Source organism: Myiozetetes cayanensis, unplaced genomic scaffold, assembly GCF_022539395.1.
Source record: "Myiozetetes cayanensis isolate MyiCay16 unplaced genomic scaffold, myiCay2020 scf29, whole genome shotgun sequence".
Taxonomy (NCBI): Eukaryota; Metazoa; Chordata; class Aves; order Passeriformes; family Tyrannidae; genus Myiozetetes; species Myiozetetes cayanensis.
The window spans coordinates 4,554,299-4,567,027 of NW_026087510.1; the positions used below are offsets into that span (position 1 = coordinate 4,554,299).

The 12,729-nt window shown below is 49.5% G+C and overlaps 1 protein-coding gene across 5 annotated transcripts in view; it reads right to left on the reverse strand.

The window, feature by feature from the left end:
• Nucleotides 1-12,729, reverse strand: part of GRIK4 (glutamate ionotropic receptor kainate type subunit 4) — a 159,354-nt gene that overhangs the window by 80,022 nt on the left and 66,603 nt on the right. The gene's annotated exons all lie outside the window — the stretch shown is intronic.

Genomic DNA, 12,729 nt, shown 5'->3' on the forward strand with positions numbered 1-12,729 from the left:
CCAATCAGCCCAAAAAAAAACCCCTCTGATATTTCCACCATTAAATGGCAAGTTTTAAACATGTGAAATCCTCTGTGATTTATAAACTATCACCATATGTCACGAGGATTTTCAGATGAATCTACGTTTCAAGGGTCAGGGACGCTCCACAGAGAAACCTGAACAAAGGTGGGGTTTTTTTCCTGCAGGGCAGAGTCAGGAATTTTAAGTTCCAGGTGGAAACCCAGAGTTTTAAATGCAGCCCCAGCCTCTGGCCCGTGTTCCTGAGCTGGCTGCAACAGGATTTTGCCAGAGTTAACACCGATGCCCTCAAAATGAAGTTTATAACTCGCTCTTGTTTATCTGTGTCTCTATTGCTGCTATTAATATTTAATGTCTCTGGGGGAAAGGTTCCTCTCCAGCACAACAAGCCCTGCTGCAGTATTAATCAGAGTGTCAGCAGCCTGGAGCTCTGCTCCACGGGTTCCCAGGACACATTCCTAAGGGGACAGGCACTGGGAATGCTGCTCTTCCCACTGAGGAATGAGGGGTGCAAAGAGAGTGTGACTTGAATGGAAACCACCACAGGCTTTCCCCCTGTGTCCTGACAGCTTCTGCACAGCCTGAGCTCTTGGTATCAGGCTGCCAGTGGTTTTGACTCCATTCCCAGTCTGGTCCCAGCACAAACCTGAACCTGAGGGTCCACGATCAAACCTGTGCCCTCAACATTACACTGCCCTCTTGATCCTGACCAGAGGAATCTGGGGAGAAATGAGGGAGAAAAAGGTGACCCCTGCCACACTCTGGGAGCAACAAACAGCTCCACAGACCTTTATAAAAGCTCCACATGGCAGCTCATTAGAACCTGGCTTGGCTTTGCTCTGCTTCCCTTAACGAACCCGTTCTCCTGCACCCATCCACACCCCTAATGGGCAAAAAACCCTTGGAGCACAAGATCAGGAGCTGATCTTTGATGGCATCCCATTTCCTCAGGTTTTCAGGGTCTTGAGACTCACTAACTTGCTCAAATCACCAGAGCTCTGCACTTTGATTTAACCCGGTGGAAAAGGTATTGCTGGAGAAGGGAGCAGAAAGATCAGGAGGCGGATAAAGGCGGCAAGAAAACGGCATCATTAGTTTACACAAACATTCTCTCCTCCTAGACAGCCTGAAATCCCAGTTCCAGACTACAATAATCAAGCCATCCCATCACAAAAGGGGTTTTTCTACCTCACCCTGGCTACCCAGCATCCCTGAAGGAACCCAGCTAATCCCAGGGAAGCACCCGCTGATCGGAAAAGCTGCCAATCGCCGCTGCCACATGCACAGAGAGCTCCGAGGAAACCTTGCCTAAGCAGCCTCCCCCCAGAGGCTGCCCCAGGAGCAAATTAGCCAGTGATTTTTACAGCACTGAAAGGGGGACTGAGATTACAATGACACGGGATGGTATCCTCAGGGATGTGGAAGGTTCGGGTGGCCAGGGCTGGGTGCCACGGGACAGCCTTGGTGAGGTGATGCTTGGTCTGTTTGCTCTGTGGAAATAAGATTTTTTTGGTCCAGCCCTTGTTGTTGGTACTCAATTAAGTGAAATGCAGCTTGAAAAATTATTTTCTTTCCTTAGAGTACCTGAAACAACCTCCCCCCCCCCACCACCCCTCCTTTTTCAATCTCAGCTGCCAAATCTTAGCCCTGAACTTCAGGGCCAATTTCTCCTTTATTTACTGAAAGCTCACTCTAAATCTTTTCCTACTAGAAATGCCAGTTCTCCAAACAATTACTCTGGCTGCAACATTAGTCATTTCCTACATTTTCCATCAGTGTTATTTATTTGATAGCATATCATCTTTGCTATAATAAGATCTGGGCCTTTCTCCCTCTTCTGTCCTTCTTGCTGCTTTTCTATCCACGAGCTCCCAGATTTCATCTCCCGGCCATGGGACGTCAGAAATTGCACTTCCCTCCCAGATTTCATCTCCTGGCCAAGGGGTATCAGACATGGCATTTCCCTCTCTTTCTGACCACCAGGAAAAATCAATCTGTGTGTGGCCCCAGCCAGTGCAGGTCTCCTGGAGATCCCAGGGGATTAATAGCACAAACACCAACTTGCTTTGTAGCTCCTTGCAGAACACCAGCAAAGTGCAAAGGGATTTTTTTTTTTTTAAGGCTGGAAATCTTTTAATTAGCATCCCAGGGGCAGTGGGAAGTCCCTGTGAATCATTTAATAACCAACAGTGAGGTCAGAGCCAAGAGGCAAAGAAACCAGAGGGGAGCTGAGAGTCAGCTATGAGCCCTCTCCCTGGAAAAGGCAGGTACATGTGGCCCCAAAGGGGCAAGTTTTGGATCTCTCATTCAGTGCTAATGGAAAGGAGACCATCTTGACAACCCAGACTCCTTATTCCAGCTGGAATTTGCAGGCTAGGGGGTCAAGGAGCCACTACAACTGCACATAAGTGTGGGCTCAGCTCAAGTCCAGGTTTAGCACATGAGCCTCACTATAAACAACACATTCAAGCACTTTCGCTCAAGGTTTGTTCCCCTCCCCCCCAACCACGAATTTCTTTGATAGAAAACTTCAGGCTAAAAATGGAGCTGCACCAAAAAAACCCAACAAACCAGTGCTCTCTTTCTGCACACATATGTTTGATGTCAAAAAGACAGAGCAGGTCATTCTTAAAAAAGGCACTTCAAATACCAATACTCCCTGTCATCTCAGTTCTCCATCACAAAATGACAGTCTCCCGCTTCCAAACAACATCTAATGAAACCACATTTATCCCCATCTTGCTGTAATCACATTAGACAGTTCTACCAATTTAACTTTATTGGTTTCCTAACTGTCTAGGGGGAAAAAACCAAAACCACCACACCCAGACCAAGCCGAGATGTTTTACTACCCAGCCACCTGCAGAACCCTCCCGAAAGCAGCATCCAGTGGTCAATAAAGAGCCTTCTGTCTGGTGTTAGACTTCCCGCTAAGAACCTCATTTTCTTTAAGGGACTCGAGCAGCCTTTGAACACATCAGATTCCGTTTAAGCCGGGGTTTGCAGCCTGTGCTCGGCCATTAGAGGCACAAGCGATAACATTCCCGGGCTCATCAGCGCGGGAATGTTTCCCCGCAGGAGAGCCCGGGGATGGATGTGCTGTTGTTATCTGCTGCCCAGGCACACGGAGGGAGAGGCAGGATGAGAGCAAGTCCGGGCCACGGGGCTGTTGCAACCCCAGGGGTCCGGCTTGGCAGGAGTTGGGGTTTTTTTTCATCCCAAAACGCCGGGTTTTTTTGGCGGCAGATCAGCTGGATGTGCAATTAACCTTTGCAACATCCCGCTGCTCGCCGAAACCACCAGCCAATCTCGTTCCCCAGGCCCGCTCACACATTTCCCTGGGGAAGAAAGGGGTGCCTCCCAGGGAAAGAAAAAGAGCTGGCCCTGTTCCAGACACGGCCAATTTGGAATGAGAGAACAGCAGCCAATTTATGTTCTGCCTGGGTGAAAAGCTCAGCCAGACCCTGTTGAATTCCTGTGCCGTCTCCCCACAGGTGCTGTTTGGGCTGGAAGGTGTTTGCAGACAGGACATGCACCGGTGACAGCCCTAAGTGAGCACAAATCCATCTGTTGGAGGGGAGTAAACTTCCCTCAGTGCTCTGATCCTGGGAGAACATCTTCCATCCTAGAGGCAAACCAGCAGCTTTGTCAGCTCCTAAAATAATCTGGTCCACCTTTTTCTACAAGCAAGCCTCTCCAAGAGTCTATTTTCATGGAAAGGCACCAAAGTGCCAGCTCTAGGCATGGAAGCGTTACTTAAACACCTAAACCTTCAAGCTGTAAATGTCCATGGCCAGCTCTTGTCCAGCCCAGACACACACAAACTGTTCAGTCCATTCCATGCTGTACCCAACACACTCTGGCAGCTGGAATTTATGGGAATGGCAGCACAGTCCCTTCAGGAGCAGTGCCATCATCTCCTGAGGATGGCATACCATCACCCCTCTGCCTCCTGATTGGAAGTGGCAGTGACCCAGAGCTGCTCTGTGTTTCCAGCCCTGGAGTCCTGCCACTCTCTCATCCTCAACACCCACACCGAGCAACTCCCTTGAACATTGTCCTTCCTCCCCCCTAGAACTGCCTGCCAACACAGGTTACCAAAACAAACCCACCCACGAGCCAAAGGGGGCTCAGCAGGACGTGATGTGACCCTTACATCTGCTGTCCAGGATGGGGAACCAGCAGGACTTTACAGCTGGACGTGGTACAGCCTATTTGCTGTTGGCCTGACAATTAACAACATCAGCTCTTACTCCCCAGACACATCAGTCAAAATGCACATTAACCAACGTGCACAGACACCTCCTGCTCTTGCTGGGGTGTTTGAACACACACAACACTGCACAGCGGGCAAGAGCCAGTAGGGGAACTGTCTCTAATTAGCCAGAACGTGGATGGGAATCCTCCATGGGGTGGTGTTTTCATACCACCCAATTAGCCTCATCAGGTTACCCACTATGGGCAGGATGATTTTTTTTTTAAGCGTTCCTTTGAGGAGGATAAAAGGTAACACAAATTATCTCAGCAAAGCACACTCCAGGCTGTGGGGCTAAAAAAGGAGCTTTTGTCTCCTTTGTAACCGAGGCGAGATAAAAAGCAGCCTCTGGATCCCCTCCCTCTGCTCCCCACAGCATAGGGGTCATGGTGGGGGCTCAGCACCCCCATCCTAGAGGGCTGGTCCCTGCACACGAGCACCAGCACGCTCCTGGCTCTGGTCAATGGGAACTCACTTCAATTCAAAGTCCACAAGCTCCAGATCATCAGTGGGAGACTCATGGCCCAGACTGAAAGGTGGTCAGGCATGTTTGAAGCAGCTCATCAGCTTGTCTGTACTGCTGAGGCCAGCACTGGATCCTTCTTCCATCGGCTTCCCCAGCACAACCAGAGAGAAACATCCTTGGGGATCCTCAGAAATGAGGACAGAAACTCGATCCTTCTGCTCAGCTCTGCTTTTCATGGAAAACTACAGCGAGAACTGTGCTGTGAGCAGTGCATCAGTCATTTCCTGCACTGACACGGGCAAACCATGGGTGTGCTCCTGCAGGACAGACCCTACAGCCACAGTCCCCTTCTCTCTACTCTGCAAAACAAGCCAAGCAGAAGACAAACAACCTGCTGCTGCTGCTCCAAGTCCAGGAGCTGAGCCCTGGCTTTGAACTGATCTCCTGCTTGGGCTGAACTCCCAGGATTTCAGAACAGTCCGAGTTCAGAGCGGCAAAAAAAGTACAGGAATCAGAAATAATAAAATAAAAAATGCAGGAACGGGAAATAATGAAATCCATGGGAGGAAAAGGAACAAGAGAGAGACCACCAGCAGCAGCAGCAGCACACAAAGCCAGCCTCATGCAATAAAGATGCAGTAGACTCCAGCAGATGACACGTGGCTCGTATTATGCTGAGACTCCCAGGTCTCAACAATTCCCAGTCAAATCCACCCAGTCCCATTTTCTGTCTGCACACTCCTAGCAGGAAAACAGCCTGTGGAAAACAGGTATCCTGCTTTGCAATGCTGAATATATCCATTCTCCTTTAATAAGGAGGCACTGGCATCAATTAGAGGACAAAACCATTAGACACAATTTGTTTATTCAAATCAGCAACAAGGCTGTGTCAGAGCCCCGGCTCCCCACGGCCCTGATCTCAGGCAGGGTTTGAGGCAGAGTGATTGATTGAGCCGCCCACAGTCCCCTGTTGACTCCAGCAGGCTCTTGACTGCCTTGTTCAAGCAAGGATCTCAGCATTCCAAGCTCCTGTCAGAGCTGCTCTGTCTGCCCCTGGTCCCCACATACCTGGTTTCACTGACACTCGGCTCCACCATCGCCCAACTCACCCTCTGACCACCAGAAACACACACCCAGATGAAGGAATTAGCCCTCCCCATGGCTCCATCTCGCCTGATTCAGCTTTTGGTTCCCCAGAGCTAAGCAGGTCTTAAAAACAGAAGCCTCCTGAGAAGTTCCATCTCACCAGGACCCCTTTGATCCCCACGGGGGTTTCTCTAAGGGTGTGTCCCCACACTACTCAGCCACTAATCCAGTCTCCAGCTGTACAAAGTGAACAACTTAACTTGCTGTTGCCTGAAATGTCCTTTGGAGCCATTTCCAAAGGGTTTGGGGAGGGACCTGCACTGCTCCCTGTCCCTCTCAGTTTATGAAAGGCTCTCACACATCACTGCACAGAGCACAGTGTCAGGCACTGGCTCCCAGGGTTAATTGGCCCTCAGCATCTCTGGGGCTGCTTCCTCCTTTAATAGCCAATTAGACCTTATTAGCTGCGTTGTCATTTACATCCAAGGCTCCCAGCAGCAGTCCAGAAGCTACAAATTCACTCATCAGCCCTTCTCACAGGGCTGCCTGGACTTCTGCATCACCAGCTGACCCTTCTGCTCTGCTTGTGGCCTCTCTGCTCCAGGACACCTTCTGCCAGCAGCTCACCTGGGTGCTGAGGTTGAGGATCACCTGCAGGGAGCCCAGATGGAAAACCAGGGGAAGGTCTGACCCACCAGTGTTTTCAGTGTGTCTTTAATGGGCTCCAGACATATTAGGCAAAGCCCTGTCTGCCCACAGCCATCCCCCAGAACATGTTGACACACTGCAGCACGGATCAATAGGAAGAGCTTGATAATGGCCATTGATTTTACAACTGTAATGAAGTTGTTGAGTCTCTGATTCACCCATTAGTAAGGGTTCATTGCATCGACCTGCAGGGCAAGGGGATCGAGGGGCTTTGGTTTTCCCCTTTTTAAAGAGCAAGCAGCACTTGTTGATGAGAAATCACCGGGTTCCCTCCTCGTTATCTCCCTGCTTCCTCTTCCCCCAGCCACAGCCTGACCCATTCCAGGCTGCCATCCCAGCTCCACACATTTCTCCTGCCACAGGAGGTTTCCTAACCCGCCTGCAGCAGATCTCTGGACCAGATGGACTTGGCCTCCTCCTTGCAGAGCCCAGTGCTTTTCCTGGATTCCCTGCTTTTCATGGATTGAGGTGACCTCGTCCCACCTCTCCCTGTCCCAGCCCAGCTGACCCCACACACGGCTTTTGGCAAGAAGAGTTGTGGTTTGAGAAACAAGGCAGAGGAGAAGATGTGTGAGGGGCTGAACCAGAAAGGACTGGCAGGAAGGGAAGATTCAAAGGCACATCACGGATAAGATTAGGCCAGGATATAAGTCCTCCTAATGGAGTCTCAATGAGGTTGTGCTCACAGCTCTGTGTCTGTACACAGAGAGATAAAGCAAGGCATCCAAAACCATAAAACCAGAGATGTTTAAATTAGAAGGGATCCAATGGAGGCTAATAAAATGCTGGGAGGAATTATGTATCAGCATCTACATAGAGGTTGAATGAACACAACACGCTTTTCCTAGAAAAGCAGCAGCTAAAGCTGATGTAGGAGAGATTGGGAGAGCAAGATAATTCCACCATAAAGTGCAAGAGAGAATCACTTAGAGATGGAGCAGATATTTAAGGATGGCATTAAAAAAGAAGAAATGAACGTGCAGCCACGGAAATGGGAGAAGGCTGCTTTGTTTCATGTGACAAAAACCAAACAGGTTTGCATTAATTCTGCTTTCACAAACCCAGAGGATCATTCCAAGCAGCGGTTTCCAGTGCTGCTTGAGCAAATATCTCCTCCAAGAGGCTTTGTGGGTCAGTTTTCAACAGCCCAGGTGGCACAGAGAGGTCTCTGTGACTCTGTGCCTGATGACAGAGGTGCAGCATGTGCTGGCTGGGATATATTAGATCCCAAAAGGCATTGGGTTCTGCTCCCCAACCTACTCCATCCCCTGATCCCTGCTCCTCAGCCCTCTGTGTCCCTGCTGCCACAAGGTTCCTCTGCCTGTTGCCAGCAGCCCAGGCAGATTTCCACCCTTTCCAGCCTCACACTAGGCTGGGACTTGGGAGATAGAGGTGCTAATTTGAGAGCTTGCTACAGGCAATTCCTTTCATTTTCTCTGTGCCTCTGCTTCATATCTGGATCGTGAGAACAAATGTTACTGTCAAACCAAAAGTCCATCCAATAACTCCTGCTAATAGCCTCCCAGCCTCTGGCTACTCTCAGGTTAGGAAACCTCTGCAACTGATGTTGTTTATATAGTTAATAACTGCTAAGTCCTTTTCTCTTCCCTGTGCTTGCCCAGTTTAAATCTGTGAAAACTTTCTCTACTCACGACACCCTCTGAGCTCAACATATCAGTCACCTGTTGCACAAAACCATGTTCTGTGCACACACACACGCTCCCTGGACACCCAGGGAGGCAGGGACAGGCTCCCCTGCACACTGTGGTTGAGTTTAGCCCTGCCTGAAAGCTGCAGGGCCCATTAGAAGCTGATGAATTGCTCTCTGCTCTCATGTCTGTCTGGGGGCTGGGTTATCTGCGCCGAAACACAATTTGTTTGCTGATATCAAAATGCTGCCGCTCACCTGAGGGATTAGCACCGTGACAAAATCATTAGAAACCTGATGCAGTAGTAGGAGGCCCTCTGAGTTCATGGAAAATTCATTCTTCAGCCCTAATGAATGTCTCTTTCCAAACACCAGCAACAGCAACACCGACCGGACACGCGCGCGCACGATTTGGGGCTCAGCTGACTCTCAGACCAGCTCAAAGGGCAAACAGCACCTTTCAAACGCCAAAGTGGCACGGGGAACAAACCCCCCACCACACCTTAACCCCCTTCTGCAAGAAGAACGAGTCCCAGTGGCACGGGAAGCCCCTGGCTGTGCTGGGTGCCTTCTCGCTCCGCCGTGCTGCTCCCACGTCTCTTCCCTTGGCTCCTGCATCCTGTTTTCCCCCAGGCACTGTGCACAGGAGACAAAACACTCCTCTTGTAGCTCTCTCTCCCTGCGAGTTGCTACTCCTGCCTGCGTGACGTGGAGGAGCTGGCAGTGAGTCACTGTCACTCCTGGGGAAGGGGGAGAGGAGCGACCTTCGTTTTGCTGATTCACTGCCAAAAACCCCCACGTACCACAAGCTGTCTGCTCCACGTTCAACCTCCTTCCACAGCCTGCTGGAGAGGGATTTTTTTTGGATTTTTTTTAAGTTTTTTTTTTTTTTTCCTGCTGCCCTGCCACCAAGGTGACACCATCAAACGTTTCTTTCCAAACAGTGCTCCGAGCGACGCTGAAATTTGCATTTCAATTTGAAGTCGTTCTTACGGTTCAGATGAGAACCCCTGAAATTGTGGCTGTGGAGCACAACTCTCCTGCTCTGCTGACATACACACACACACACATGTATATTTTTAGCCTTGATCCCCACATTAGAGAAAAGTCACCCTCTTAAAAGAGCAGTTTCATTGCCAAGCGATATTAGCACAATGAAGAAAATTGCTCCTAATTTTTATAAATTATCTCATCATCTGCAACTAATTAGCAGCTGTGGAAAGCTGGGAAATCTCTGTTCACCCTGGAGAGACCAGCCCTGAGCTATGCAGAGCTCAGACATCCCTGATGGTCACGGATTCCATGGGAATTCTCCCACCAGGTGAGCATCTGTGCAACCTCAGCATCACGGAATAATTAGGATTGAAAGGGACCTCTGGAGATCATCTCTAGTCCAAACCCGTGGTGAGGGGATAGTTGTGATGCAGCTTAGCTGGAAACTTTATTAAAATCCAATTTAATCAAGCTGTTGTGCCTCTCCATTCTCCTTACCCTTGCTCCCAGGCTTGTGCCTCTGTCTGTGCCTCTGTAAATGTGCCTATAAAAGTAAAATGAGCAAGCAGCCAACGGCTAAATGGCACTTAATCAGAAGAAAATGTATACCCTGGTGGATAGCAAACTGCTATTAAGTTGGGGAGGGGGAAAGACAGAAGAAAATAATAAGCTATAAATGGACAACCAAATAAATCTCCTGCAGCACCAAGTGAGAGCACATCTGGTGAGATGCCACCTCCAATGAGTTGTGAGCAAAATATTTATTTGCAGCCAAGCACCTGGCAGCAGGAGTGGGATTAGAGCTCAGAGAGCTCTCCCTGCCCTGGGAGGCAGCAGCACATCGGGATGCCTGCCCTCTCTGGCTGCAGAAAAATCTGATCTGAAACCATCTGACCGGGCTGTGACGCTGCCCACACAGCTTGTCCTGCCACAGGGACTCACGTGTGGAAATGCACCCCCTCTCCAGCCCAAAGGGTCACCAGGCAACAGAAAACGCACCAGAGACTCCAGAGCTTTCAATGCCACAGGACTTGTACACCTCTGATCCCTGAGAGTGCCTTAATTTAATATAGAGCACATCAGCATTAGGAGAAAATGGGATTTGGGACTTGGAAGTCCCCGAGGGAAAAGCTCCTTGGAGAGGGGCATCACTGCAAAGGGGATTATCACCATAATCACGAGATTAGTTGAATAATCCCAGCCTGAAAGGGAGGTTTTGTTGTCTGCAGGATGCTCAACACCCTCCTGCTTTCATGGAAATACAGTGCAAAGCGGGGTCAGATTGGAGGAATGACGTGGGGAAAGAGGGATGTGAATCAGCAAAGGCTGTGCCATCCAAATCCATCGGTGTGACACTGCTCTGTGGGCCCAGGCCAGTCCCCATCTCCCAAACCCTGACAATACAGCACATCCACACTGACTTTTGATTCCCCCCCAGCCCCTCTCTGCTTCACATTTTGCTGTTTTACAGATTTAATGCAATAATAGAGCTCAAGCCTCCTAAAAATGGCAACCCCCCCCACCCCCACAGAAATCCAGTCCTTCCCAATGCAAAGACAATGTGCCAGGGAAAATACAACAAAACAAAGTAAAATAAACCTCCTCTCCTAATCATCCAGCCTGGCTCTTCCAAGGAAGCTCTTGCACAGTTGAATTGCACAAAGTAAACAAATAATTACCAGCTATTTTCTTCTATAGGTCAGAAAGCAGATTAGTTAGGCTGGGACTGAAATCTAAAGAGGGTGTTTGGCGTGCTCAGGCTTATAAGAAGGAGAGAAAAAAAAAAAAGCCAGAACCCTGCACCACAACCAGAGTTCTCAGCCCCTGCTGCTCTCCCAGACATGGATTTTGGTGCAACAAGAAAACCCACCTGGTCTGCCCACCCAGGCTGGAAAAACACAGAAACCCAATGCTAATATTTTTGCATTTCCAGGTCCCTTGGATTTTAACTGAATAGCTGGGGAATGGTTCTCTGAGAAGGCACAACCAGAGTTTGGTGCTTCTCCTGGAAATGGTTAATCTTAACAGAACAATCCAGATGCCTCAAAACCCGGGGACACACTTGGCTGAGGTTCATTGCCAGAACCAGGAGGGAGAGAGGAGGGGTGTGAGAAGCAAAACCTGCATTAATTTCACTGGGCTTTTTCACTTCTGTGCCTAAAAGCAAAATCTACCCCCCCTTTCAAGCCCGGCTGTGAAACTGGGAAGGGTGTTCTGGTGGTGAGAAACTTGAGGTCAGGGAGCTGGTATAACACTTTTCACCACGGCACTGGAGAACCTGCTTAATTCAGCCCTAGTGGAGGGGGGGGAAAAAAAAAAAATCTATCAAAGCAGCAGAGAAGTGATGATATGCCAGGCACCACGAGTGAACTCCCGTGAACTGCCAGGTCTCACAGCAGAATCTGTGCTCCAGCAGCTCCCAGGGGGAGCAGGAGCTTTAAGCCCTGACAGGTTGCACTGACCTGTGCAAGCAAGAGCAGGTGAGGATGCTCTTCCCCACTGCTCACAGATTTCTCCCTCCAAAAAGCCAAGCAGACAGACAGGAACCTGTTGCAGCTCCCTGCAGGTGCTGGATGGAGCTCAGATCACACACAGCCAGTACTGCCTTTTCAAGCAGAAATAATGCTGGACTGTTTCCAGATGGGGAGGGTGGGGGAGAGCACAGAACAGAGCCAGGACATTTAAAACAAAAGTGTGCAGCTATATTTGGTAAATGACTGGTTTTCAGAAGGGTTTTAGTCACACAGATGCTCTTTTTCTTCATTTCTTCTGGAATTATGCTGTTATTTATTCCAATTTTTGTTCCCACTTCACCTTTCAGTGTTGGAAACCATCCATGTTTCATACTAAAGGTGGCTGATTTCAGAAACTCTCAAAGACAGTTTTCTGACAGCCAGGAGGAGCAAACGCAGCAGAGGGACCATGACCAGCCCCAATGCCATCTCCAGCACCATGGCAAAGGTCTTCATTAGCAAAGGTCCTTGTCACAAGTGCAGTGTTTGGGGGACTGAAAGCATCTGCCAGGAGACCCCTGAGTGAGGGGCTTTGCTGGGCCCTCTGATGCCAAAACACTCCTGTGGACCACGAATGCTGGAGCTGACACTCCTTGATAAGCAGTGACTGCTCCTCCAGAAACATTACAGGCTATTAAGCAAATGAGACATGTTATGGAAAGAAAAAGAAGAAGAGCTTGTAACTCTCTGTTGCTGTGTCAGCTTCACATGCTTGACAAGACACACGCAGGTGAACTTCTGAGTCTCCTGCCTTCGCTTCATTTCCCTCTCACAAATCCAAGCACAGTGCCCACAGATTAATTTTTTTCTCTCTCCCTTTTTTCTTCCAGGGCTTGAAATGCCCTGATGTCACTCAAGCAGAGTGTTGCCTCCACATCAGTGTGGAAATGTCCCACACTGTGCAGCGGCAGAGCCTCAAACAACTCCCGGGGTTACACACTCACCTGAGGTGTGCAGCACCTTCAGCTCACACCCCGTGCCTTGCTCTGTTTCTCTGAGCTCTTTATTCTAAATACAGCCAGCAAAAAGCCAAACACCT